This window comes from Hylobates moloch, unplaced genomic scaffold (assembly GCF_009828535.3).
Source record: "Hylobates moloch isolate HMO894 unplaced genomic scaffold, HMol_V3 SCAFFOLD_18, whole genome shotgun sequence".
Lineage (NCBI taxonomy): Eukaryota > Metazoa > Chordata > Mammalia > Primates > Hylobatidae > Hylobates > Hylobates moloch.
This window is the reverse complement of record NW_026652293.1, coordinates 58,537,293-58,563,677: the sequence shown is the minus strand read 5'-3', so window position 1 is coordinate 58,563,677 and position 26,385 is coordinate 58,537,293. Positions and strand designations below refer to the sequence as shown.

At 39.2% G+C, this 26,385-nt stretch overlaps 1 protein-coding gene across 3 annotated transcripts in view; it reads left to right on the top strand.

Moving 5' to 3' along the window:
- Nucleotides 1-26,385, top strand: part of ENAH (ENAH actin regulator) — a 159,410-nt gene that overhangs the window by 53,897 nt on the left and 79,128 nt on the right. The gene's annotated exons all lie outside the window — the stretch shown is intronic.

Here is a 26,385-nt window from a genome sequence, read left to right as displayed (position 1 = left end):
TCTCCATTTTAAAGACATCCTTTTCCCTAATTACTCAGTGGACTGTAGAGTGATGCTTTGAAACTGAATAACTAACACTCCTTAACTCAGTGATTTAGCACCCATTGGTTTTTTTTTTTCCTGAATCAAATGTTATTATAGTAGTTTTAAATGGTGATTTTCCATTTCTATTCTTCTGTTAGCTGCCATTCTTCTATAATTTTGTCTTTATATTTTACTGGGTGCTAAGATTGCTATTCCAGCTTTCCTTTGTCTTTTACACCTTTTCCCATTCTTTTATTTTTTGTCCATCCCTTTTTGTCCTGTTTTCCAATAGATGGATAGAATTTTCTTTCTCTGGTTTAAAGGTTATACATTTGTGTGTGTGTGTGTATTCTTAGCCATTTGCCCTTAAAACATAGAGATGTTTATTCCTGTTGATTAAAAAAATTTAATAATGTTACTGTCTTCTCTTTAATAAGATAGGTACTTTATTTCATTCTGTGTTCTTGGGCGAGGTCACCCCTCACACGGTCAAGTTGATGTTAATCTAGAATTTTTAATTTTTTAAATTATGGATATACTTTTTGTCTTTTCCTTTTTCTTTCACTCTCTCTGTATTTGTGCTTCCCCCCTTTACTCTCTTTCCCTTCATTCCTTCTTTCTCACTTTCCTGTTCTATTTTTCACTCTTGGGTAGATTATCTTTTAGAAAACAGCAAGATATTATATAATTTACTTTATGTTCTCTTTCCAAATGATTAAAGTAATAATTAAAAATTTTTGATATGTGTGTATGCAAGGATAGGAATCTTCTTGTAAGTGGAAGAACTCTACCACACGCATGAGTCGTTAGTGTTTAAACACTGGGAAGTGGCTTTAGGTCCAGCTGGGTGCTCTCAAGAAGGTAGGTTTCTTCAGTTCTTTACGTTAACTGTCTCCTTACCTTAAAAAAGGAGTGAAGAATACTGACTTTGCAGAGGTTTTGTGAGGATTCCGGTAACATAGAAGCATAGAACTAGAAAAGAATATTAATATTTGCAAAAAAAAGTTAAGTAGAGAGAAACTCTTAAAATGTCATTGATTAGAAAGTAAGAATTTAAATAAAAAGTTAAACAGGTTGATTTCAGATCTAGCTCTCAGTAGAATATGATCTTAGAATGGATCTTCAGTAGGCCTTATGCATCATCTATTAATATTTTGTTCCGTTTCAGTGTAGCAAAAGAAGAAAAATACTCTTTTTTGTTTTTCTGGCCCAGGATTCAATTCACATGGCACATTGGGTTTCGTTGTCACATCTCTTTAGTGTCTTTTTTTTTTTTTTTTTTTTTGAGATGCTCTTGCACTGTCACACCCAGGCTGGAGGGCAGTGGCGCAGTCATGGCTCACTGCAGCCCCTACCTCCTGGGGGTCAAGTGATCCTCCTGTCTCGGGCTCCTGAGTAGCTGGGACTACAGGTGTGTACCACCATGCTCAGCTAATTTTTAAATTTGTAGAAACAGAGTCTTTCTATATTACTCAAGCTGGTCTTGAATTCCTGGGCCCAAGAGGTCCTCTTGCCTCGGCCTCTCAAGGTGTTGAGATTATAGGTGTGAGCCACCACGCCTGGCCTTCTTTGTGTCTTTTAATATAGAACAGTTCCTCAGTCTTAACATAGACATTTTTGATGAATAACGACTATTTTGTCTAACATCTCCCACTTTAGGTTATATTTTATTTCAGTATTGACCTTGTTCCAAGGCACTACCATTATGAAACATGGAGACTCATGATTTAATATGGTGTTAATGTTTAAATTCTTATATTTTACCATGGGTAGAATACTTGGTTCACGGCGGAATGGAAACATAAATAATAGGCTATTTTGGGTATACGTCCTACATGTAGGATTGATGTTCAGTATTTGACTTGAAGGCTTTTATTGTCTTTTTGAAAAGTATGGGCAAAAGAAGGGGAGAGGTGGGAAGGGGGTTTAGAAGTCTTCTATCCTAGATCTCATCAGAATGACAGAAACAGTACACCTAACAGCTGTGGCCACTTGTTCAATTTATTTGCCATTTTTATCCCACTGGTCAGATGTTTTAATTTTCATTTGAACATTTAAAGAAAGTTGTTGTTTTTTTTTTTTTTTTTTTTTTTTTTTTTGAGACAGAGTCTTGCTCTGTCGCCCAGGCTGGAGTGCAGTGGCGCAATCTCGGCTCACTGCAAGCTCCGCCTCCCGGGTTCACGCCATTCTCCTGCCTCAGCCTCCGAGTAGCTGGGACTACAGGCGCCCGCCACCGCGCCCGGCTAATTTTTTTTTGTATTTTTTAGTAGAGACGGGGTTTCACCGTGGTCTCGATCTCCTGACCTCGTGATCCGCGCGCCTCGGCCTCCCAAAGTGCTGGGATTACAAGCGTGAGCCACCGCGCCCGGCCTAAAGAAAGTTTTGAAGTCTTAAGATGTCAGCTGTGTGTAAGGGGTAGACTGTCCAACTGCAGATAAACAGTAGTTTTTAACCCTTCACTGCCCAAGTTGTACCTGTATTGCCTGATTATGATGTTTTTATTTTGTGGCTATCAGTAAAATCAAGTTTTCAAAGTGTATTTCTAGAATAAATAAAACTTCATAGAAACATTACAATGGATTTAGAGCAATGTATGTATGCTAAATCACTCTTTTCAGGCTTAATAATTGGAGAAGAATATTTCTAGTTTTTCATTGTTGTGGCATAATTTAAATGCTATTTGAGGAGTATAGTTAAACTTGAACAGAGTACTTTGGAAGCCAGTTTTTTTTCCCTTCCTCCTTCTTAATCAGAAGCTGTTTAGTTTTACTATGGCTATATGTGGTCCTCCTAGTTTTGTAATAAGGCCGGTGTAATTTCAGGAACCCTTTTGTTTAAGAGATGAGGACATTGAAAACCAGAGAGGGCTAAACTCAACTTGAGTCCTGACTCTTTGCTGATTAAGTGCTAGTTCTGACTGGTAGAAGGATCAGTCAGGTGGGTTTGCCTGGCAGGCTTAGGCTAAGTAAAATATAAATTCCTGATTATCACTAAGGGGGGAAAATATCTGAAAATTCGGTTTTTCAATGAAGAGTACTTTGTGTTAGACATAGCTGTCTGTCTCACTAGCAATGGGATTTCCAGGGTAGAGTATTAAAGGTATCATGAGTCTTTCCCAGCTAAGCAGCTTATGAGGTCAGTCAAGGAATAAAAAAATAAGCCAGCTTCAGAAGAGTCTTTCTTTGTTATTAGAAAAATTGTGGGAGGCCATAGAATTATGTCAAGATGCTGAGAAAACTATAGTTTCTAAATTTGTAACCAAAAGGGTATCCTTTTTAGTAGTAGGGAAATAATAATAAGAAAAAATGCTTAAGTTCAGTTGCAGACATTGCGTATCTTGAGGAAAAAAGAGGACACTTCTAAAATTAAAATATAGCCCATAACATTTTTATTTTTTATGAATTGGATTACTCATCATTTTGAATGTTGCCTTCTGCTAAATTACTCCTTTAGCATGAATTAACTGTATTCTTTTTCAGTCATATTCCTAAATGTTAGATGAAATTCATTTAATGTTTTGAACTTTATATTTTTAGCTATACTATAAAGATTACACAGCTGTTGCTTGGAGATGTATGTGAATTACTTGGAGCAGTAGGATCATGATTTGGGTCCTATGCCAGCTGATAGTCAGCTGCTACAAATGAAGAGATCCTAACACATGGGAATAAAAATTCTTAAAGGGTATGAATATCATATTTTAAAATGTTCTGGGTAGTGCCTGCCCTTGTTTTAGGCACCTAACTATTTGTCATGACATACCACATTTCATGATTAGGAGACTGGCTTTAGGTTTTCTGTTGGAGAGCTGAGAGTATTCTCCCCTCATTTTGATAGCAGTTAGAGTAACTGAGACCAGCTACTCCTGTCAAGATGAATTGCATTACCAACTTCAGCTTTTGTATTTCATTTGATAATTTTTTTTTTTGAGACGGAGTCTCGCTCTGTTGCCCAGGCTAGAGTGCAATGGCGTAATCTCAGCTCACTGCAACCTCCGCCTCCCGCGTTCAAGTGATTCTCCTGCCTCAGCCTCCTGAGTAGCTGGGATTACAGGTGTATGCCACCATGCCTGGCTAATTTTTGTATTTTTAGTAGAGCCGAGGTTTCACCATGTTGGTCAGGCTGATCTCGAACTCCTGACCTTGTGATCCACCTGTCTTGGCCTCCCAAAGTGTTGGGATTACAGGCTTGAGTCACCGTGCCTGGGCTGATTAAAATTTACCTAAATACTTAGATTCTTCGTGCCATGGTTGATTTAGTAGTTTTAAGATTGAGTTGCTCCCAAGCTACAATTAAACAGCTCCGATACTGTATACCTATTTTTTTCTTGATTGTATTAATTCTGTGTTTATTGAGAGCATATGTAGTTTCTAACCTTCATTGATTATGCTCTTAGCAAAGCTGTCTATAAAGTATTTTGTGCTTATAGCAAAGATGTCATAAAGAGAAACTTCAAATGCAGAGTTGCGTATTATTTTCATTGAAAGTGATCTCTACTAAAGAAAGTTTAAAAAGATTAAAATAGTGATTATCCATGGTTCCTGCTGGGCATCGTGTTCCATTTACTAATTTGACATTTAGCAGATGCTTGAATATGCTTCAGATATTAATATTGTAGATAGAGGTGATGCAGTTCTCTACACTGGTAAGTTTATAGTCTAATCAACAAATCATCGTAATAGAGTGAGGATCATGCTGTGGTAGGAGTATCCCTGCAGTTCTGTGGCATTTGGAGACCTCCCTCCTAGAGGGATGTTTTTGGAAGAAGGCAGCCTTGAGTAGACTACTTGGATGTCAACTGGGAGATACAATTGAGCAGTAACAATTAAGGTGATGGAGGAAAGGAAGGATTTTCTTATTTGACAGTCAGGAATAGCATGATTAAATGAGTGAAGAGAAGAGAAACTGTTGCCCCAGTGGGAATGATAGGATTTAATAGATTGTTGTAATGATGTAATTTCATTGAAATTTCACCAAAACTGAGACTTTGCTCAGTATTTGAAGATGTCCTTACTCAAATTAGAAGTAAAATATATTGCATGTGCCTGTCACTTTCACATCCATTTAAGAACAGTTTGTCCTTTTTTTTTTTTTTGAGACGGAGTCTCACTCTGTCGCCCAGGCTGGAGTGCAGTGGCGCAATCTTGGCTCACTGCAAGCTCCGCCTCCCGGGTTCACGCCATTCTCCTGCCTCAGCCTCTCCGAGTAGCTGGGACTACAGGCGTCCGCCACCATGCCCGGCTAATTTTTTTTTTCTGTATTTTTAGTAGAGACGGGGTTTCATCGTGGTCTCGATCTGCTGACCTCGTGATCTGCCCGCCTCGGCCTCCCAAAGTGCTGGGATTACAAGTGTGAGCCACCGCGCCCGGCCAAGAACAGTTTGTCCTTAAACTTTGAATCTAGCAATGTTCCAGAGAAGCAATGTGATTGGTTCTCAAGATAACAAGATCATCTCTGAATTTCTAGCCTCATGCCAACATTTATGGCAGGCACACTCATTTCACCTTCTTCCTAAGGCAGATTGAAGAGGGAATTTTTATAGCTGAAAATCATGTAAGAATACTAGGTGTAATCTCAAGGCACACCGATTTGGTTACTTCTTCAGTAGGTTCCAGTAGTCTTTGCAAGCAACTGTTGATTGTTAATAACTACACTTTATTGATATTATCAGAAAAGCACAACATTAAGGCCTTCTTCTAGTCAAGCAGCTTTAAAAATTGTAATAATTGCTATTCTACCTTGTTTTAATCTTTTGTAGAAGCACAGGACAAGAAGTTCCAGAATCTTTTGAATGTCATGCAGTTCGTAATTAGCTGAAGACGAATGATAAAAGTGGGCTGCTGTTTTTCAGATTACGGCCAGTAATTCTCTTTTGTTATGCCTGTGCTAAAATTACTTTCTGAACACATTGCCAAAGTGTGTGAACAAAACATCATATGCTAGTGATTCCCAAATCACTCTTAGCTTTCATCATATTTGTTCTGTTGGTAGTGTCAACCGCGTGACACTGCATTCTGTACTTATTCTTCCACCCCTCTCAAAGCATAAAGTTTTGGTATTTACCTTAACATTCAGTCTTCCTCTTGTCACAAACACTCTTTGGTACTTTCTGGGTTCTCATACTAGGTTACTCGCAACCCCCTGCCACACATACACACACACACACACACACACACACACACACACACACACACACACGGGGGCAGGCTGCAGTGTGCAAGCATATGGAGCACACTGTAGATGACAAAAGTGGCATATCTACCTGGAAGATCAATTCTACTGGAAGATTTATGGAGAGAACATTATATTAAGATAGGCAGTGTAATGGGGTGGATTATAAAATACTCATTCAATTTTAATGTGAACTGTGAAACTCCTGAGAAATCTGTTTGCTCTTCAAGGCGGCTAGACATCTTTAGTCTGTGTGTGTGTGTGTGTGTGTGTGGAAGGTCTACTATGTGCCATCTGTTATCAAATAATCTTTTCTGGCATTTTTGTTATATGGTAGTTATAGCTATATGGTAGTTATAGCTAGTCTAGTCCTTGGAACTAAAGTATTTTGAACTTCGTTTGATACAGCAAATTTGTGCCAGAGGTCATCTGGCATGTCATGTTTAGGGGCTGTATTCCTCATCTGTGTGGAGGAACTAGATGTGGAGAGAGCAAGAGAAACAAATACGTTTCCCCAGCTGTAGTGGACGGGCTATTTTTCAGGACAGAATTTTACAACTTTTATAAAGTAGTTGTGAGCAGGAGTTGGCAGCTGGCAAATGTTGTATGTATTTGCCAAACTATAAATGTCTGGTCTGCAGCCACAAATGTCCAAGAAAGGCTCTTGGAAAATTAAGGGCTTCCTTAGGATAATAGTAAAACCAGGCTTTCCTCAAGTGGTTATATTTAAGCATAAGAAGCAGCAGTTCATAATTGATTTAGTTGCATTCATTTATGTTTTATTTCAAGTTGACTTTTAATCCAGTTACTAAAATATAACAAAAGACAATTTCTTAGGACTTGAAAAGTACATAAACCTTAAGTCACATATAGTAGCAGTTAACTTAAATTGAAACAAGAAGTTAGAATTGTACTTCAGTCCACAGAGATGTGCTAAACATCGCGAATTCCCAGATTGACAGATAACCACTGTAGCCTAGAATACCCACCACATAAAATGAGTATCCAGGGAAGAGTAAAAATGAAGAGAGTCTCGTTGGGATGCACTTCATAGGAAGTTCACCAAGCTCACTTGCTGGATAGGGAATTGGTCACGTTCACTCCCCACATATCAGACTGGCAGAATGGGAAGTTTAGATTCTTGTATTGGTCAGAGGATGGCTCGAGGCATGTGGGTCTTTGGGCTTGTTTGTCAATACATCAAATGTTAAAGGTGTACTGTTTGGTAGTGTTGAGCTCACTTGTGGTTCTAGCAGATAGCTAGATTTATTTATTTGCAATCTCCATTTACCAAAATACTGTTGCTGCTGATAGTAACAGTAATGAATAACATTGCTGAGTACCTAACATGTGCCAGATACTTGAATGCTTCATGTACATGGTTTTATTCTCACAACAGATCCATGAGGTATTACTGTTATTATTATACTTTAGAAATCAGGGAACAGAGGCTTAAGGAGGCTAAATAAAAACTTGTTTAAGGTCACGCAACTAGGAAATGACAGAGCTGGAATTGTAATTCACTTAGGTTTAACTCCAGATTGCCTCCTCTTAATCCCCATGCTCTGGTGCTTCTAAAGAGACCAACACTCTGCCCTGAAGAATTTAGTACTGATGTTAAACATTTCAGTAAGACTTTTGAAGCCTTTTTTTTTTTTTTTGAGACGGAGTCTTGCTCTGTTGCCCAGGCTGGAGTACAGTGACACGATCTCGGCTCACTGCAGCCTCCACCTCCCGGGTTCAGGCAGTTCTCCTGCCTCAGCCTTCCGAGTAGCTGGGACTACAGGCGCCCACCATCATGCCCGGCTAATTTTTGTATTTTTTAGTAGAGACAGGGTTTCACCATGTTGGCCAGGATGGTCTTGATCTCCTGACCTCGTGATCTGCCCAACTTGGACTACCAAAGTGCTGGGATTACAGGTGTTGACTACCACACCCAGCTGTTTTTTTTTTTTTTTTTTTTTTAAACGGAGTTTCACTCTTGTCGCCCAGGCTGGAGTGCAGTGGCGCAGTCTCGACTCACTGCAACCTCCACCTCCGGGGTTCAAGCGATTCTCCTGCCTCAGCCTCCTGAGTAGCTGGGATTACAGGCATCACCACCACGCCCTTCTAATTTTTGTATTTTTAGTAGGGACAGGGTTTCACCATGTTAGCCAGACTGGTCTCGAACTCCTGACCTCAGGTGATCCTCCCTGTCTTGGCCTCCCAAAGGGCTGGGATTACAGGCATGAGCCACCGCGCCTGGCCTGAAGCTTTGTCGAGGTATAGAATGTGTGAGAAAAAAATGTATAGTCCATGTGCCAGTGATTCTGATAACACAAAATATGCTTAGCAACAATTCTATAATAAAATCATCGTCATCTGTCTTAACTTAAAAAGTGATGTAGCATTAATAGTCTTTAATAGTTTACCTGAAAATAAGACCAATGAAGCCAACGGAAATGTAAATGTATTTTGTAAAAGGTCCTAATTGAACTATTCTTAACTAGAGTCTCCTGTGCAGAAATTGTAGGATGTTATATTTTCTAGGTAATATTTAGATGCTTATTCTTGCTCAGGAAGTAGATTATGGGGCTTCTAGGTGGAGAGGCTGGCGGTAGAAAGGCTGTTTTGGAGGCTGTTGTAATCTGGGAGAGAAAGAATGCATTAATGTAGTGGCACAGTGGAACAGAGTGGAGGAGGTGTTAGTAGAGATGTTTGGGTGGTAGAATTGACAGGGCTGGAGACTGACATAGGGATGTTGGCAGAGGAGTCATCTAGGGCACTCCAGTTTCTAGCTCGGGCCAAACAGTATGGTTTTGGTATCCTTCATCTGGGAAAGGGAATGTGGGGGAGAAAAATAGGTTGTATTTTGAGGTATGTATGATATCTAGGTAGAAACACATAATAGGCAGCTGTTTATGTGAGTTTGTTGCTCAGGAGAGAAGTATGGACCGTAAATACCTATTTGCCTTTTTTCTTTTTTCTTTTTTTTTTTTTTTTTTTTTTTTGAGACAGGCTAGAGTGCAGTGGTGCGATCTCAGCTCCACCTCCCGGGCTCAAGTGATTCTTGAGCCTCTGCCTCCTGAGTAGGTGTGCGCCACCATGCCCGGGTAATTTTTGTATTTTTTAGTTGAGACAGTGTCTCACCATATTGGCCAAACAGGTGTCGAACTCCTGGCCTCAAGTGATTAGGCCTCCCAAAGTGCTGGGATTACAGGCGTGAGCCACCACGCCTGGCCCCTGTTTGGCACTTTTTAACAGGTATTAGTTGAAATGGTGAATTTGGAATCTGTGTTTAAACCTTGGCACTGTGTGTGTGTGTGTGTGTGTGTGTGTGTGTGTGTGTGTGTGTGTATGTTGAGTGATGAGGGAAGGTGATTAGTTACCACAGCATCTACCAAATTTTATTTTCATTTATATGTTGTTTCTCAACCCATTTGATTTAAAATTCTTAGAATACTTACTTGAATGAATATAGAGAAATAAAACATGCCATTCTTTTACCCTCTAATGAAGTCTGTGCATAATTAGTTCTTTTATTAGAAAAAGCTGCACGGGGAGTGCACACATGGTTAATTTTCCCCTCAACATTTTATTATGAAAAATTTCAAGAATACAGAATGGTTGAATTTTTCTGTTAACATATGTATACCCACAATCTAGAGCCTACTATTAATATTAACATTTTACTATATTTGCTTTATCACACATCTGTCTCTCCACCTTCTCTGTATACAGTTGGCCCTCTATGGGTTTCATATCCACAGATAAAAAATATTAAAAAACAATGCAACAATAATACACATAAAAATACAATGCAGTATGACAACTATTTACATTGTATTAGGTATTATAGGTAATCCAGAGATTTAAAGTATACCAGAGGATGTGTATAGGTTATATGTAAATACTATACCATTTTATGTAAGGGACTTGAGTGTTTGCAGTTTTTAGTAGCTGTGGGAGTCCTGTAGCCAATTCCTCTGAGGATACTGAGGGCTAACTGTAATTTATTTATTTATTTAGATGCATTTCTAAATAAAAAGTAAGTTGTAGTCATCAGCACACTATTGCCTAAGTATGTCAGTATTTATATCATTACCTAGGGTTCAATAATACTTATATATTTTTTTCCTTTTGTGATATATATATAGCGGAATGCACAGAGTATTGGGCAAGTTTTGACAGATGCAAACATGTGTAACTCAAACTCCTTTCAAGATTACAGAATGTTCTGGGGGTGATGGCAAAATTTCCTGAAGCCCCTTCTCATGTCACTCCTCACTTTGCCTCCCTTGCTGCCCATACTGTTTTGTTTCTACTATAGATTAGCTTTTTTTCCTGTTCCAGAATTTCATCTAGGAACCGTAAAATATATACTCTTGTGTAAGGCTTTCTTCACAGCATAATGTTTTTGCAGTTTATCATGTCATGTGTATCAGTTGTTTGCTTTTCTTGTTTTCTGATGAATCTTTGGGTGAATACACTACAATTCATCCATCCTCTTGTTGATGGATACCTGGGCTGTTTCCAGTTTTGGGCAATACCTAACATTGAAATTGACTTGTCAGAGGGTAGGTGTTTGTTTAATTCTGTAAGAAACTGCCAACTTTTTTCCCTTTTTTTTTTTTTTTTTTGGAGACAGACTCTTGCTCTGTCGCCAGGCTGGAGTGCAGTGGCACGACCTCGGCTCACTGCAACCTCCACCTCCCATGTTCAGGCGATTCTGCCTCAGCCTCCTGAGTAGCTGAGACTTACAGGCATGCGCCGCCAAGCCCAGCTAATTTTTGTATTTTTAGTCGAGGTGGCGTTTCACTGTGTTGGCCAGGCTGGTCTCAATCTCCTGACTTCGTGATCCGCCCACCTTGGCCTCCCAAAGTGTTGGGATTACAGGCGTGAGCCACTATGCCCGGCCCCAACTTTTCTTTCAAAGTTTGTTGAACCATTTTATACTCTCACCATTGCTGTGTGGGAGTTAAGGTTAAACCATGTTTTAGCCATCCTGCTGGTTATGTAGTGGCATCTTATTGTGATTTTAACTGGCGTTTCCCTGATGATTAATGATGTAACACAAATTTACTGAGGATTTATATATCATGTTTTGTGACATCTGTTCAACTTATTTGCCCAATGTTTTATTGGTTGTCAGAGTTTCAGAAATGTTGGATTCATATCAGATTTATGTTTTGTAGATTTTTTCTTCATCTGTGTCTTGCCTATGTATGCATTCTCTCCCTTTTTCCCTCCTCCCTCTCTTTCTTCCTGTAACAGCTTTATTGAGAGAAAATTTGTATACTCTATGCATTTTCTTAAAGGTGTCTTTTTATGGGAGAAAATTTTAATTTGAGAAGAACTTTTGCCTACCCGTGATGATTTTTCTCCTAGGTTTCCTTCTCCAAGTTCATGGGTCCAGCTTTTAGGTTTAAATCGATATATCTTGAATAATTTTTTTGTATGGTGTGAGGTATGCATTGAGATTTTTTTTCTGCATGCGTATCCAATTGTTTCAGCACCACTTATTGAAAAGACTGTCTTTTCTCCACTGACGTCTTTTTAAAAAATTAGTTGTCTTTATATGTGTTGATTTTTCTGTCCTGTTTCATTGATATATTTGTCTATTTTTGAGGCCACTACCATACCCTCTTAATTGCTGTAGCTTTGTAATCTTGAAATCGTACTGTTAGCCTTCTATCATTATTCTTTTTTTTTAAAGTTGTTTTGGATATTCTGTGCTCTTTGAATTTCCATATGAATATTATAATTTGTCAATTTCTACAAAAATGGCTTGATGGGATTTTCATTGTGATTGCATTTAACCTGTAGATTAATTTAGGAGAGACTTGACATCTTAACAATATTGAGGCTTCCAATCCATGAACATTGTATATGTTTAAGCTTTTTAAAATTTCTCTTACCAGTGTTTTTTAGTTTTCAGCGTAGAGATTTTACACACGATATTATGAAGATTTTCTTTTTTGGGTGCTATTGCAAATGCAGTTTTTAAAACTTTATTTTTTCAGTTTGTTGTTGCTACTATATAGAAAATGCAACTGATTTTTTAAATTAAACTTGAATCCTGTGACCTTGCTAAATTCACTTACTAATTTGCTGCTTTGTAGATTCTTTAGGATTTTCCATAACCAGCAATTCATCATCTGCAAGTAGCGGCTATTTTCCCTTTCTGTCTTTCTGTCCTTACTTTTTTTTCTTTTCTTTCTTTGCCTTAGTGCAACAGCTAGGACCACCAATAAAATGTTGAATAGAAGTGGTTAGAAAGAACATCCTTGCCTTCTACCTGACCTTAGGGGGAAAGGAATTCAGTATTTCAGAATTAAGTATGACATTCTAGATATTTTTGTATATGATCTTTATCACATTAGGGAAAATCACTTCTCTTCCTACTTTTCTGAGAGTTTTTGTCAAGACAGACGTTGCATTTTATCCCTGCTTTTTCTGCACCCCCAGCCACCCACCCCCCTACCTTTTTTTTTTTTTTTTTTTGAGATGGTCAGCCTCCCAAGTAGCTGAGTCTACAGGCACGTGCCACCACGCTCGGCTAATTTTTGTATTTTTAGTAGAGACAGCAGTTCACCATGTTGGCCAGGCTGGTCTCGAACTCCTGCCCTCAAGTGGTTCGCCTGCCTTGGCTTCCCAAAGTGCTGGGATAACGGGTGAGCCACCATGCCTGGCCTTTTTCTGCCTCTTTTGCATTACGTTGTTTTTCTCCTTTATTCCGTTATGGTGAATTACCTTGATTTTCAGATGTTAAACCAATCTTGCATTCCTGGAATAAACCCTACTTTGTCATGATGTGTTAGTATTTTAATATTGCCAACTTTGATACTATTTTGTTAAGAAATTTCATATATTATTGAAGGATAATATAATTTTCTTTATTTGTAGTATCTTTGTGTGGCTTTCATGTTGGGATCATGCTGGTCTCATGAATCAAGCTGGAAATGTTTTCCTCTTTATTTTTTTGAGAGTCTATATGACATCAGGGCTGTTTTTTCCTGAGCTATTTGACACAATTCACTAGTGAAACCATGTGCCTGGAGTTTTGTTTGTGAGGAGCTTCATGTATCAATTTCTTTCTTCCTTTTCCCTTTTCCTTCCCCCTCCTCTTCCCTCTTTTCTTCCCCCTCCTTCTCCTCTTTTTCTTTCTTTTTCTTTTTTTTTTTGAGAGACAGTCTCACTCTGTCTCCCAGGCTGGAATGCAGTGGTGTGACCTCGGCTCACTGCAGCCTCCGCCTTCCGGGTTCAAACGATTCTTATGCCTCAGCCTTAAGTTCCTTGGCTCAGGTGATCCTCCTGCCTCATCTTTCCAAGTAGCTGGGACTACAGGTGCACGCAGCCATGCCTGGCCAATTTTTAAATTTTTTTATAGAGATAGAGTCTGAACTTATTGCCCAGGCTGGTCTCAAGCTCCTGGGCTCAAACAGTTCTTCCACCTTGGCCTCCCAAAATGCTGAGATTACAGGCATGAGCCGCCATGCCCATTCTTTTCTAACTTAAGAATGAAGCTTAAGTCTTTGCTTTTAGGCCTTTCTTTTCTCATATATGCATTCACAACTATAAATTTCCCATTCGTCACTGCTTTAGCTGCATCTCATGATTTTTTTCTTATTTATTATTATTTTTTAAAAAGAGTCTCACTCTGTCTCCTAGGCTGGAGTGCAGTGGTACAGACATGCCTCACTGCAGCCTCAGCCTCCTGGGCTCAAGCAATTCTCCCACCTCAGCTTTCTGGGTAGCTGGGACTACAGGTGTACGCCACCATGCCCGGCTAATTTTGTATTTTTTTAGTAGAGACGGGATTTCTCCATGTTATTCAGGTTGGTGGTCTTGAACTCCCGACCTCAGGTGATTCACCTGCCTCGGCCTCCCAAAGTGCTGGGATTATAGGCATGAGCCACTGCACCTGGCCAATTTATTCGGTATTTTTTTTTTATGGCCCAGCAGATCATCTATCTTGGTGATTATAGGTGTACTTGAAAAGAATGTGTGTTCTGTAGTTGTTATGTATAATGTCTTTAAAATATCAAATGAGTCAAAGTGGTTAATAACCTTCATTCTGTGTGCTTGCAAATTTTTTTGTGTACTTCTGTTGTCTAGTTTTATCAGTTTAAGGGGGTGTTAAAATTTGCAACTAATACTGTGAAAATGTCTTTTTCTCTTTTTCTCTCTTTTTTTTTTTTTGACTCTGTTTCCCAGACTGTAGTGCAGTGGCGTGATCTCAGCTCGCTGCAACCTCTGCCTCTCAGGCTCAAGCGATTCTCCTGCTTCAGCCTCCTGAGTAGCTGGGATTATAGGCGCAGGTCACTACTGCCTGGCTAATTTTTGTACTTTTAGTAGAGATATGGTTTCACCATGTTGGCCAGGATGGTCTTGAACTCCTGACCTCAAATGATCCACCCGCCTCAGCCTCTCAAAGTGCTGAGATTTTTCCCTTTAATTCTGTCAATTTTTGTTGTATGTGTTTAGAGATGGCGATTAGGTGACTGCACTTTCAGGATTGTTACTTGTTTCTGATGAATTGACCATTTTATAATTTTGAAAAGTTCCTCTGCTTAAAAGTCTACTTTATCTGATACTAATGTATCAATTCTGATATTACTATATGTGTACTGTTTTCATGGCATATAATATTTTGTTTACTTACTTTGTTCCTCTTTTTATGTTACCTTGAAGATCTTGTTGCTTACCAATGTTTATTTACTTTGAACCTACCTGCTTTCTGTATATTTAAAGTGCATCTCTGTGGGCAGCATGTAATTGATTCTTTATTATCTAATGTCTGCCTTTTAATGAGAGTGTTTAGTCATTAACATTTAATGTAATTATGGAGAGATTGGACTTCAGTCTACCATTTTAATATTTGTATTCTGTTTGTCCCTTCTGTTTTCGCTCCTTTGTTATTCCTTTTCTGCCTTTTTGGGGGATAAATTGAATACCTTTAGAATTCTATTTTAATTTTTCTACTGACTTTTTTGCTATACCTCTTTGCATTTTCTCTCCCGTTAGCTATTGCTTTCACTTTTACCATTTACTTAGAGTTAATGCTGTAGCACTTTGCATAAAACCTAAAAACCTTGCAACTCTCTAGGTTTGTTCCCCCCAGTTTATTTTGCTGTATTTGTCTGATATATCCTATCTGCATAATTTGAACCTTCTTAAGATAACATTACAAGTTTTACCTTAAAAGAACACAATCTAATTTATATTTACCCTGTATTTACCTTTTTTGTTTTTGAAACAGTCTTGCTGTGTCGCCCAGGCTTGTGTGCAGTGGCACAATCTTGGCTCACTGCAACCTCCACCTCCCGGGTTCCAGCGATGCTTGTGTCTCAGCCTCCCAAATAGCTGGGATTACAGGTGTGCACCACCACACCTGGCTAATTTTTGTATTTTTAGTGGAGATGGGGTTTCGCCATGTTTGCCAGGCTGGTCTTGAACCCCTGGCCTTGGCCTCCCAAAGCGGGATTACAGGTGTGAGCCACTGTGCCTGGCCTATATTTACCATTTTTGATGCTCTTCATTTCTCTTTTCTTTTCTTTTCTTTTCTTTTTTCCTTTCTTTCTTCCTTCCTTTCTTCTTCTTTCCTTCTTTCTTTCTTTCTTTTTTCTTTCTTTCTTTCTTCTTGGAGGTTTGCTCTTGTTGCCCAGGCTGGAGTGCAATGGCGCAATCTGGACTCACTGCAACCTCCACCTCCCAGGTACAAGTGATTCTCCTGTCTCAGCCCCCCAGGTAGCTCAGATTACAGGCATGCGCCACCATGCCCAGCTAATTTTTTTGTATTTAGTAGAGACAGGGTTTCACCATGTTAGGCTGGTCGTGAACTCCTGACCTCAGGTGATCCACCCGCCTCTGCCTCCCAAGGTGCGGGGATTACAGGCGTGTGCCACCGTGCCCAGCCTAATGCTCTTCATTTCTTACAGACTATTTGAGTGTCTGGTACCATTTTCTTTCAACTTGAATACTTCTCTTTTTTTCTTTTTCTTTTTTTTTTTTTTGAGACAGGATCTTCCTCTGTCACCCAGTCTGGAGTGCAGTAGTGCGATCTTGGCTCACTGCAACTCCACCTCCCGGGTTCAAGCGATTCTCCCACCTCAGCCTCCCGAGTAGCTGGGATTACAGGCACCCACCATCATGCCTGGCTAGCTTTTGTATTTTTGTAGAAATGAGGTTTCACCATGTTGGCCAGGCTAGTCTTGAACTTCTGACCTCAGGTGATCTGCCCACCTCGGCCTCCCAAAGTGCTGAGATTACAGGTGTGAGCCACCTCGCCTGACCTCTTTTTTCTTAAAATATCTTTATTTGCCTTCATTCTTAAAGAATATTTTCCCTGGATGTGGAATTCTGGATTGGCAGCTTTGTATTTGAGCTCTTGAAAGATGTCGTTTTATTGTCTCTGCTCTCTTTTGTTTCTGCAGTACAATATGAAGATGTCTGTGGTCATCCAATTTATTGTTCTTCTATATGTAAAGTTTCATTTTTCTCTAGCCATTTCAAGCATCTTCGTCTTCAACTGTGATATACCTACTTGTGGTTGTTTTTAGATTGAATATGCTTTGCTCTTTTTTGCGGAGAGTGGAATTGTCCCAGACTCTTACACATATTAATATGTTAGCCCCAATGATACTGTCCCACAGATCTGTATAACTTGGTTGGACTCAAACAGCAAATTCTTTTAGGCAGTGGGTCATATTTTGGTTGAGCTCTTTTCAGTTACTTGGAAACTGCCCTACACATGAGTAGATCAGGGATCATCCAGAGATTTAGGCAGAGTTTATATACAGAATTTGGGGTTCCTTCCTGCCCACTGGCTCATTTTCCTCCCAGGAATTTCCTCTCGTTTTGCAGCAGCTATGGATTGCCCTGAACTCTATCCTTTTATCTTTAAGCTAGAAAGTCTGTGGGGGTTTCTGTTAGAGTTTTAGCTCTCCCATGTAGCACAGACCAGGACCAGTTGTCAGGCTGAAAGCTGTAAACGTCAGAGAACTCTCCCCATATTATTCCTTTCTTAAAAGAATTGACTCCCTTCTTCTCGTTCTCCAGTGCCTTCCTGCATTAGTCTGTTCTTTCACTGCTATAAATAAATACCTGAGCTTGGGTAATTTATAAAAAACAGAAGTTTCATTGGCTTATGGTTCCATAGGCTTTACAGGAATCATGATGCTGGCTTCAGGGGAGGCCTCAGGAAACTTACAATCATGGAGGAAGGCAAAGGGGGGAGCTGGCACTTCCTGTGGCTGGAGCAGGAGCAAGAGAGAGAGGGGGAAGACAACCAGATCTCATGAGAACTTAGTATCAAAGGAATAGCACCAGGAGGATGTTGCTAAACCATTCATGAAGGACCACCCTCATTATCCTGTCACCTCGCACCAGGCCCCACCTCCAAATTGGGGATTACAATGACATGACATTTGGGCAGGGACACAGATCCAAACCATACATTTCATATAGTTGTTCTATAAATTTTATCGAGAGATGAGGATTGCTTGAGCTTAGGAGTTTGAGACCAGCCTGGGCAAGATAGGGAGATCCCATCTCTACCAAAAATTAAAAAAAAAAAAATTAGCTGGGTGTGGTGGTGCGTGCCTGTGGTCCCAGCTACTTGGGAGGCTGAGGTAGGAGAATTGCTTGGGCCTGGGAGGTAGAGGGTGCAGTGAGCACCACTGCGCTCCAGCCTGGGTGATGGAGTGAAACCCTGTCTCAAAAAAAAATTCTTTTTAATTTTAATCCAGAGTTTATAGTTTTATCTATGGGAGGGTCATTTGGAAAGGTGGTCATTACTTGGCCAGAAGCAGAACCCTCCCTGCTTACGTTTTGCGAAAAGTAGATTGAGATTCTATAGTATTCTACTATAGTTTTTCTTTCTTGATCTCATATGGTGCTTGTCTTTTGCTGACACTATTCATTCACTGAAATTAATAACCTTGCAAAACGAAAATATAAAAAGTCAGTGTGGCTCACCCTCCACCCTCCACCCCCACCTCATCTTTCATCCCCCGTTTTTATTTCCACGTCTGTCCTAACTTGGCTCTGCCTGGTGCCTTCATAGCTAAAATTAGCCACACTTGATATTTTTAACTCTACAGTGCTTGGAAAGTATTTTGAGAGGCTTTGCCATATAACTTCATGAAAATAATGTGAGGAAAAGAAGAACTACAGGAAACAGGTGAAATAATCTATTCAGTTACTGAGAAAAGTTTCTTATTATCCCTTATTAATGGGAGAATTTATTAAGATAGGGAAGTATGTGTTGCCAAGTGAAGTGTTTTCCCACATTTTTTTTTTTTCTGTGACCATTTCTAGGTGTCTGTACTTTTTGTGAACTCTCATGCTGTGAATGACGGTTTAGGTTTGCTGGTGCACTGGGAATTGATCTTTGAAAATTACAAGTCCAGTTAAAAAAAGATGGGTGGCCAGACGAAGAATCTGAGCCCTGTGTGCCTATATGTGTGCTAAAAGTCATGGAGCTTATGAAATCTGAGGTAATCTTGGCTTTTTTTTTTTTTTTTTTTTTTTTTTTTTGAGACAGAGTCTCTCTCTGTTGCCCAGGCTGGAGTACAGTGATGCGATCTCAGCTCACTGCAACTTCTACCTCCCAGGCTTAAGCAATTCTGCTTCAGCCTCCCAAGTAGCTGGGATTACAGGCACGAGACACCATGCCTGGCTAATTTTTGTATTTTTAATAGAGACAAGGTTTCACCATGTTGTCCAGGATGGTCTTGAAGTCCTGACCTCAAATGATCCACCCACCTTGGCCTCCCAAAGTGCTGGGATTACAGGCGTGAACTGCACTGGGCCCAATCTTGGCTTTTAAGTAGTTTAAGGTCTTGGGGTCAGGCAAGAGGGAGTGAAGGGGTAGTGTATTATTTATGGCCACACAATAAATTACACTAAAAGTTTTAGTGGCTTAAAAGTCACATATTTATTACACAGTTTCTGAGGGTCAGGATGCTGGGATTGGCTTAGGTGGATCCTCTAGCTCAGGGTCTTTCACAAATGCAGTCAAGATGTTGGCCAGGGCTGCAGTCTCAACTGAAGTCATCACAGGGGGAGGAGGATCTGCTGCTAAGCTCATTCACATTAATGGGTTGGATTTAGTTGCATGCCAGCTGTTAGACTGAGGGCCTCATTTTATTCCTGATAATTGTCTTTGTCGTGTGGGCCTCTCCATAAGGTGGCAAGCTAGATGGAAGCCAGAGTCATTTCGTAAATTAACCTTGGAGGTGACATCCCATATATATACATGTATTTTTTTTCCATATCCTGTTCAGTAGAGGCAAGTCTCTGGGCATGAATACCAGGAGGTGTGGAGATTATTAATAGCTATTTTTTTTGTTGGTGAGTTGAGGGTGTGGGGAAGAAGAAGGTATAAATTTTAATTTTTTGCAGTGTATACTTAGAGTAGGAACCAGAATCACACAGCAGGGTGAGAAATTTTAAAAGCAAAGTTTACCACTAGGAAGCTATGTGATGTCTTACATAAGAAGAACAGCAAAGGAACATAACAAAACTTTAAACATTGAAAGGGTCCTTTTCTGTAGTTTAGGTTGAAGTTTTATCTTAATTTTCTAGTCAATATTTTTCTATACTGACTTGGATGAAAATATTTATAACTGAAAGTATATTATTTCTTTTTACCTATTCTTTTTGAAAGATGGAAAGACACATTCTTTTAATTGGCTAATAGACTTCAAAGTTCATGTGCTTCCTGTAATGTGCTAAACTCATACATGTGTAGTAACAAGATTGGAGTAGTTTAAAATAATGGAACGATAGCTGCTATTATATTCTTCATGTTTCTGTGTGCATGTCTGTGTGAGTCTCTATCTGTATCTATAGTTTGATGTCTAAAATGTTTCCCACAGATTTTGTCTTTCATGTAATTCTTTGAAGAAAGTTGAGATTCTATTTGAATGAAACTTTCCCTGGAGTATTAATTTTATGAATAAGTTTCTTCCTACTGCCTTAAAAAATCTGATATTCTAGACATGTTTTTGTTATAGGTTAACATTATATCTTCAGTAATGAAATCTTTTAAAATAAACCTTGGTTATTTCTAAAAAGAACATAAATTTCAGCAAATAAATTCTTTCCTCTTAGCTTCAAATAAAATATAACATGAAGTATAATGTGGAAATAATAGAAAATATACGAAGAGGTAATTTTGTGGAAGTAATATAGTTGATAGTCAGAATCTTTCTTTTTTTAGTAGAGTGGTTGCAAGTCCAGACCTGGAAGCAGACTGGCTGCTTTAAGTCCCATTTCTGCCTCTCCCTACAGTATATCTTTAGTCAAGTTAATTCACTTCTTGTGTCTCAATTTCCTATCTGTAAAATGGGGATATTAATGGTACCTACCAAATAAGGTTGTTGAAGAGATAAGTGAATTAATAAAGGCAAAGCACATAGAACCATATATGGTACTTAGTAAGTACTATATACAGATCCTTATTTTTTACTATTGTTAGTAGTATTTATTATTAGTATCAACACTGGCTCAGTAATTACTTATGTCACTTAATTGTCTCTGGGGTTTAGGTCTTTCATAACATAAACCAAGAGATTTGGATTCTTTATAACTGACTAACTGGGGAGCTGTTAGTCTCTATTACTAATTCACTGATAACATTTTTCCTCATTGATAGGATTTTTTTGTGCCTACAGTTAAACAATACTCTGAAATATGGGCTCTGAAATATTTATAGACAGTTGTAGAGTGCATTCTTCTGAAACTGTTGGTTTTAACTTTTCCAAGTAACATTTGCTTTATCTTTGTTAATGAGTCTTTCATATTACAAGAAAGAGAGCATTGCTTGAGTTTTTTCTGTGCTGCTTGGCAGCAGGCCATCTTCGTCATTATGTGGCCAGCTAGAGTTGCACACACAAAGCAGGTTCCCATCCTAGATACTCTCAGTCTTACTAGTTAATGTTTCTTTCTTTTCTTCCTTTTTTAAGAGAGAGTGTCTTGCTCTGTTGCCCAGGCTGGAATGCAGTGGCGCAGTAATAGCTCACTGTAACCTTGAACTCCTGGGCTGAAGTGATCCTTCTACCTCAGCCTCACAAGTAGCTGGGACTACAGGTGCACACCATTGTGCCTGGCTAATTTATTTTATTTTTTATATCTTGTGGAGACAGAGTCTCACTTTGTTTTGTCCAGGCTGATCTCTAACTTCTGGGCTCAAGTGATCTTCTTGCATTGGCTTCTCAGAGTGCTGGGATTGCAGGCCTGAGCCACTGTATCCAGCCTGTTAATGTTTCTTTTTATTTTTTTTCGGTCTCCAGAGCTTTTATAAGTTTTACAGGTTTCTCTGTCTCTCTTGTGGTTCTAAGAATATGGAAATTGTGCATTCTCATTGTCTTTATTATTCTCTGTCTCCAGGTATGTTGCAGATAGGGACAGGTTCTTTTTATCGCCTGAGTCACATTTATTGAATTTTGCAGATTCTGTACTTAAGTAAGAGGAATTCATGATTGAAGTAAAATAGTATCATAAGAATTACTGAGAAAAGATTACTCCCTATTGAAAAAAGATTACTCCTAAGCACACATGACTACATGTGGTAGGTACATTCTCTAAAGTACTTTTTATACATATTAGTGTATTTAACCTTAACGTTTTCCCCTATTTTAAGAGATTTTTTCATCCTGCAGAATGACCCAATAGATTTGCTGAAATGTTTTTTTTTAAATCACGCCATCTTGCTTTCGATGATCATTTAGACTGACCATTTTCTTTGGTGAATCTGGATCAGTTATACTAGACTGCATTTGTACTTTGCACATGAATATAGGTGTTGTAGGACAAAGAGTTTAACAGTGCCATATTGATGTTTTTACCTTTTATTTATTATTCTATTTCTCAGAAAGATGAATGAAACATAAGTGTGGTCTTTAGAGGAAGTTTTGCCTTTCTGCATATTTGGTGCTGCTGCATTCCAGATGGTTTTCTTGCCTTGCAGAAAATAACTTTGTAGGCTGCCGTTATTTGCATCTGCTGTTTGTCAGTGGCATTCACAGTGCTTTTGTTGTATTCCTCAATCTCTCAGCCATTATGGCAGAACCTAATTGTAACTAGCAAGCAAATTTTTTCCCCTGATTCTTAGCAAGATTTTTTTCTTTCTTTTTTTAACGGAATGGCAAAGGAGATAAGTTTCTAATTTGGTCTACTGGTGATAGTGGTTGGTTAATTGAAATAAAGTTTGGTATCCTTAAAAATGACATGTAACTTTAAATACTTATTTTTCATTTATTTTTGGAAGCTTAAATAGATTTTTAAATTTAAAAAAAAATTTTTTTGAGATAGGGTCTGTCACCCAGGTTGGAGTACAGTGGCACAATCTTGGCCCAAGGCTCCAGTAATCCTCCCACCTCAGCCTCCTGACTAGCTGGGACCACAGGTGCCTGCCACATTGCCTGGCTAAGTTTTGTACTTTTTGTAGAGACGGGGTTTTGTTATGTTGCCCAGGCTGGTCTTGAACTCCTGGGCTCCAGCAGCCCACCTGCCTCAGCCTCCCAAAGTGTTGGGATTACAGGCGTGAGCCACTGCGCCTGGCCCAGAAATTTAGTTTCTCACAGCTCTGAAGGCTGAAAGTCTGAGCTTGATGTGCTGGCAGAGCTGGTTTCCTCTGAGGCCTCTCTCCTTGGCTTGTAGATGGCCACCCTCTTACTGCCTCTTCATATGACTGTCCCACTGTGTGCTTGCTCCTGTGGTGCCTCTCACTCTTTAAATACTCTAGTCTCTGTTATATCATATGTGTTAATTCTCTAGTCTTTTGCTGTAAAGCTTTTTCTTTAGTGTTAGTCTGGTGATGAGAACTCTGTATTGTTTTTCTTCCTAAAGCATGCCCCAGCAGATAATGATGTTTCAGCTTTGGTTTCTTTGAAGTGGAGAGAGAACTTAGACATAAGCAAAGCATTCTGAATACAGAATTCTATTAGACTTGTATGATCCTTTTAGTGACCTACCTTGATAAAGACTTTTCAAAACATTTAACTTAATTTTTATAGTATTTCTGTATACTCACATATCAGTTTGTATAATATTTAGATTGCAGACTTACAAGTACAATTATAATGAATATGTTTGGTCACAGACACAGCTGATTCTTTTATTCTTTTTTTTTTTTTTTTTGTGAGACAGAGTCTTGCTCTGTCACCCAGGCTGGAGTGCAGTGACATGATCATGACTCCCTGTGGCCTCAAAATCCTGGCTCAAGTGATCTTCCCACCTCAGCCTCCCAAGTAGCTAAGACTACAGGCACGTGCCACTGTGCCCAGCTGATTTGTAAATTTTTCATTTCTGTAGAGGTGGGGGTCTCGCTGTGTTGCCCAAGCTGCATAGCTGATTCTCAAGCGCAACCTAACCTCTGGGAGCAGAACAGTGCAGAGTGATGAGTTGAGGAGCTCTGAGCATTTAGAGTGCTAGTGGTATGGTTTGTGGATGGGAAGGGGAGGAGTGGAGAGATTGTCCATTTGGGCATTGGAGGTCAGAAAAGGAAGTTTTCGCTGTCGTATTTCAGGGCTCTTACTCCAAGTTTACAGATTTTTACTTTTTTACATTTAGTATCTCTCACCACTTTTCAGGCCACTTCTCTCACAAATCTTTAATTAGGAGAGATACAGTGCCAGTCCTTCATGGGTTTAACATCTGTTATTGGTAGAGATGATATGCACAATATATTGTGAGAGCACAGGAAATAAGTTCTTGTTTTGTGGGAGTGTAAAAGCTTTCAAGAAGAGGTGATTTTCTGAATTCTCAAGGACAGATCAGAATTAGAACGTATCTGGGAAGATGAAAATGGGGCAGATAGGTCAGGAAGAGGGGAAGGCGTGTTATTGCTGTAGTTTTAGACTATTTTGAACACCAGTGTGCTCCCAGCACTAGGATGGTAGAATAATGTCTGGCACACATTACATGCTTAATAAGTATTTTAAAGAAAAAATAAATGTTGAGGAAGACAGAGGCCCAATTATAGTGGACCCTGTACGTGATGCTGTGAAGCCAGAATTTATCCTGAAATGAGTCTTTGAGGTATCTTAACCAGAAGAGTGGCATGATCAGATTTCATTTATAAAAATATCCCTCTGGAAGCATTGGGAGGGGAGAATAAGATTGCAGTGAGAGATACAGGTAAGGAGATTTTTGAAATAATCCAGTTGAGGAACTAGGGAGGGCCCAAATTAAAGCTTTTGAGCATTGTGAACAAAGGGTATTGATACATTGTAGGAGTCTTTTGGAAATAGAATTGACAGGGCTTGGTGACTGTGTGTGTGGAACAGTGAGGGTCACGGAGGATTCTGGAGTGACCCCTACATTTGTAGGATGGTGATTTCAGAGTGGTGGTGGTGGTGCTATGGACTAGGAAAAAGCTCGTCTAGTGCTTAACACCATATATAGCACATGCTATTTATTATTCACTTTCCTGTTTGAGAAAACTATGTTTATTATTCCTATCTGAATGCACAATCTTTATTTATTTATTTATTTATTTTGGAGACAGAGTCTCACTTTGTCACCCAGGCTGGAGTGCAGTGGTGTACTGTTGGCTCACTGCAACCTCTGCCTCCTGGGTTCAAGCGAATCCCATGTCTCAGCCTCCCAAGTAGCTGGGACTACAGGCACCAGGCACCATGCCCAGCTAATTTTTTGTATTTTTAGTAGAGATGGGGTTTTGCCCTGTTGACCAGGCTGGTCTCGAACTCCTGACCTCAGGTGATCCACTCACCTCAGCCTCCCAATGTGCTGGGATTACAGGTGTGAGCCACCGCGCCCGGCCCGCAATCTTTTATAACTGAGATGGTCTCGCTCACTTTTACTATATGCCAGGACCTGTGTTATAAATGTGAACAATATTTGTGGAATTGGGTGGAAACCTAACACAATTGTGTTTACTCTGAGCCTCTTTAATCTTTGAAATGTCATAATATTGTAGACTTAACCCAATAAATTGACATCAGAGAATAAGATGGAAATCCTGTCTTTAAAATTCCAAAGTTTTTAGTGTTATTTCTTAGTATTTTGTCTTCTGAATAAATGACATCTTAGTTCATAGAATGACTCAGTATCATAACAGACGTGATGCTAATTCTCTTTAGGATATATTCTCTTAAGAGGCTGATAGTATGGTAGAGGTTATTGTGCACAATTGATAACTCACTACAGACTAGGCTCTGTGCTGCACATAGGGGATTCAAGAAGGGATGACATATTTTCCATTTTCAAAGATGATGAAGACATGTTTCTAAATAAGTGAGTTGGGCCATGACTTTCAGTGGTGGTACATTTTAATACTTTACAGCATATCACATACTAACTGGGAGTATCATTAAAATGCTAGGTGCATCCATAATTTTTTTCCTCCTTTTGATTGCCTCCTCCTTTGCATCCTATCTATCTACAGATCCTTTCTGCTGTACTTGCAGCATACATCCCCAGTGCTTTCCTCTCCCTCCTTTTTTCTCATCTGGTATTTGTGCTTCTGTTCTTGATTTTGCTGCCGCTTTCTTGAATTCTTTCTCTACATAGTAGCTACAGTTATCTTTAAAATGTAGGCCATGTTCTGCTGAAAGCCCTTCAGTGGCTTCCCAGTATACACTTGGAGTAAAACTCAAGTATTTCTCATGGCTTAAATATTGCCTCCTCAGAGAGTCTTGTTTGTTGAGAGATTAATGAATACTCTGAGAACTCGGAGAAAGGAGTAATTAGTTCTGGCTTTGGGAACCGCAGAAAGAATTAATAAGAGGGAATAGTATTTGATCCAGGTCTTGATGAATAGGATTTTGTTAGATTACAGTATGTGCTGAAAAAGCATTTAAAGAGTGCCTACTATGTGCTACATATTGTCATATTCATGCTTTCTTTGACAAGTAATGATTAATAAGTGCTATCTTTGAAAAGAAATTGATATTTGTTAACAACTTGGTTTTACTGCAATCTCAATAAATAGTATATACAAGACTAGCCTAGCAATCCTTAGTCTGCTTAAATACCAGGAAGCGCTTCATTCACTGGTACCTGTGAGAATAGAACTTGGCAAGCGTTCTCATCACATATACCTGCTCAGTCAACTTGACTATATTCCGAAATGAACTACCTGACAAAACTACAAAATTGTAATTTGGTGTCTTGGTTTTTAGACCTTTTTTCCCCTCTTTTAAACCAGCTGTCTCTAGCCTTTTAATGCCATATTTTATT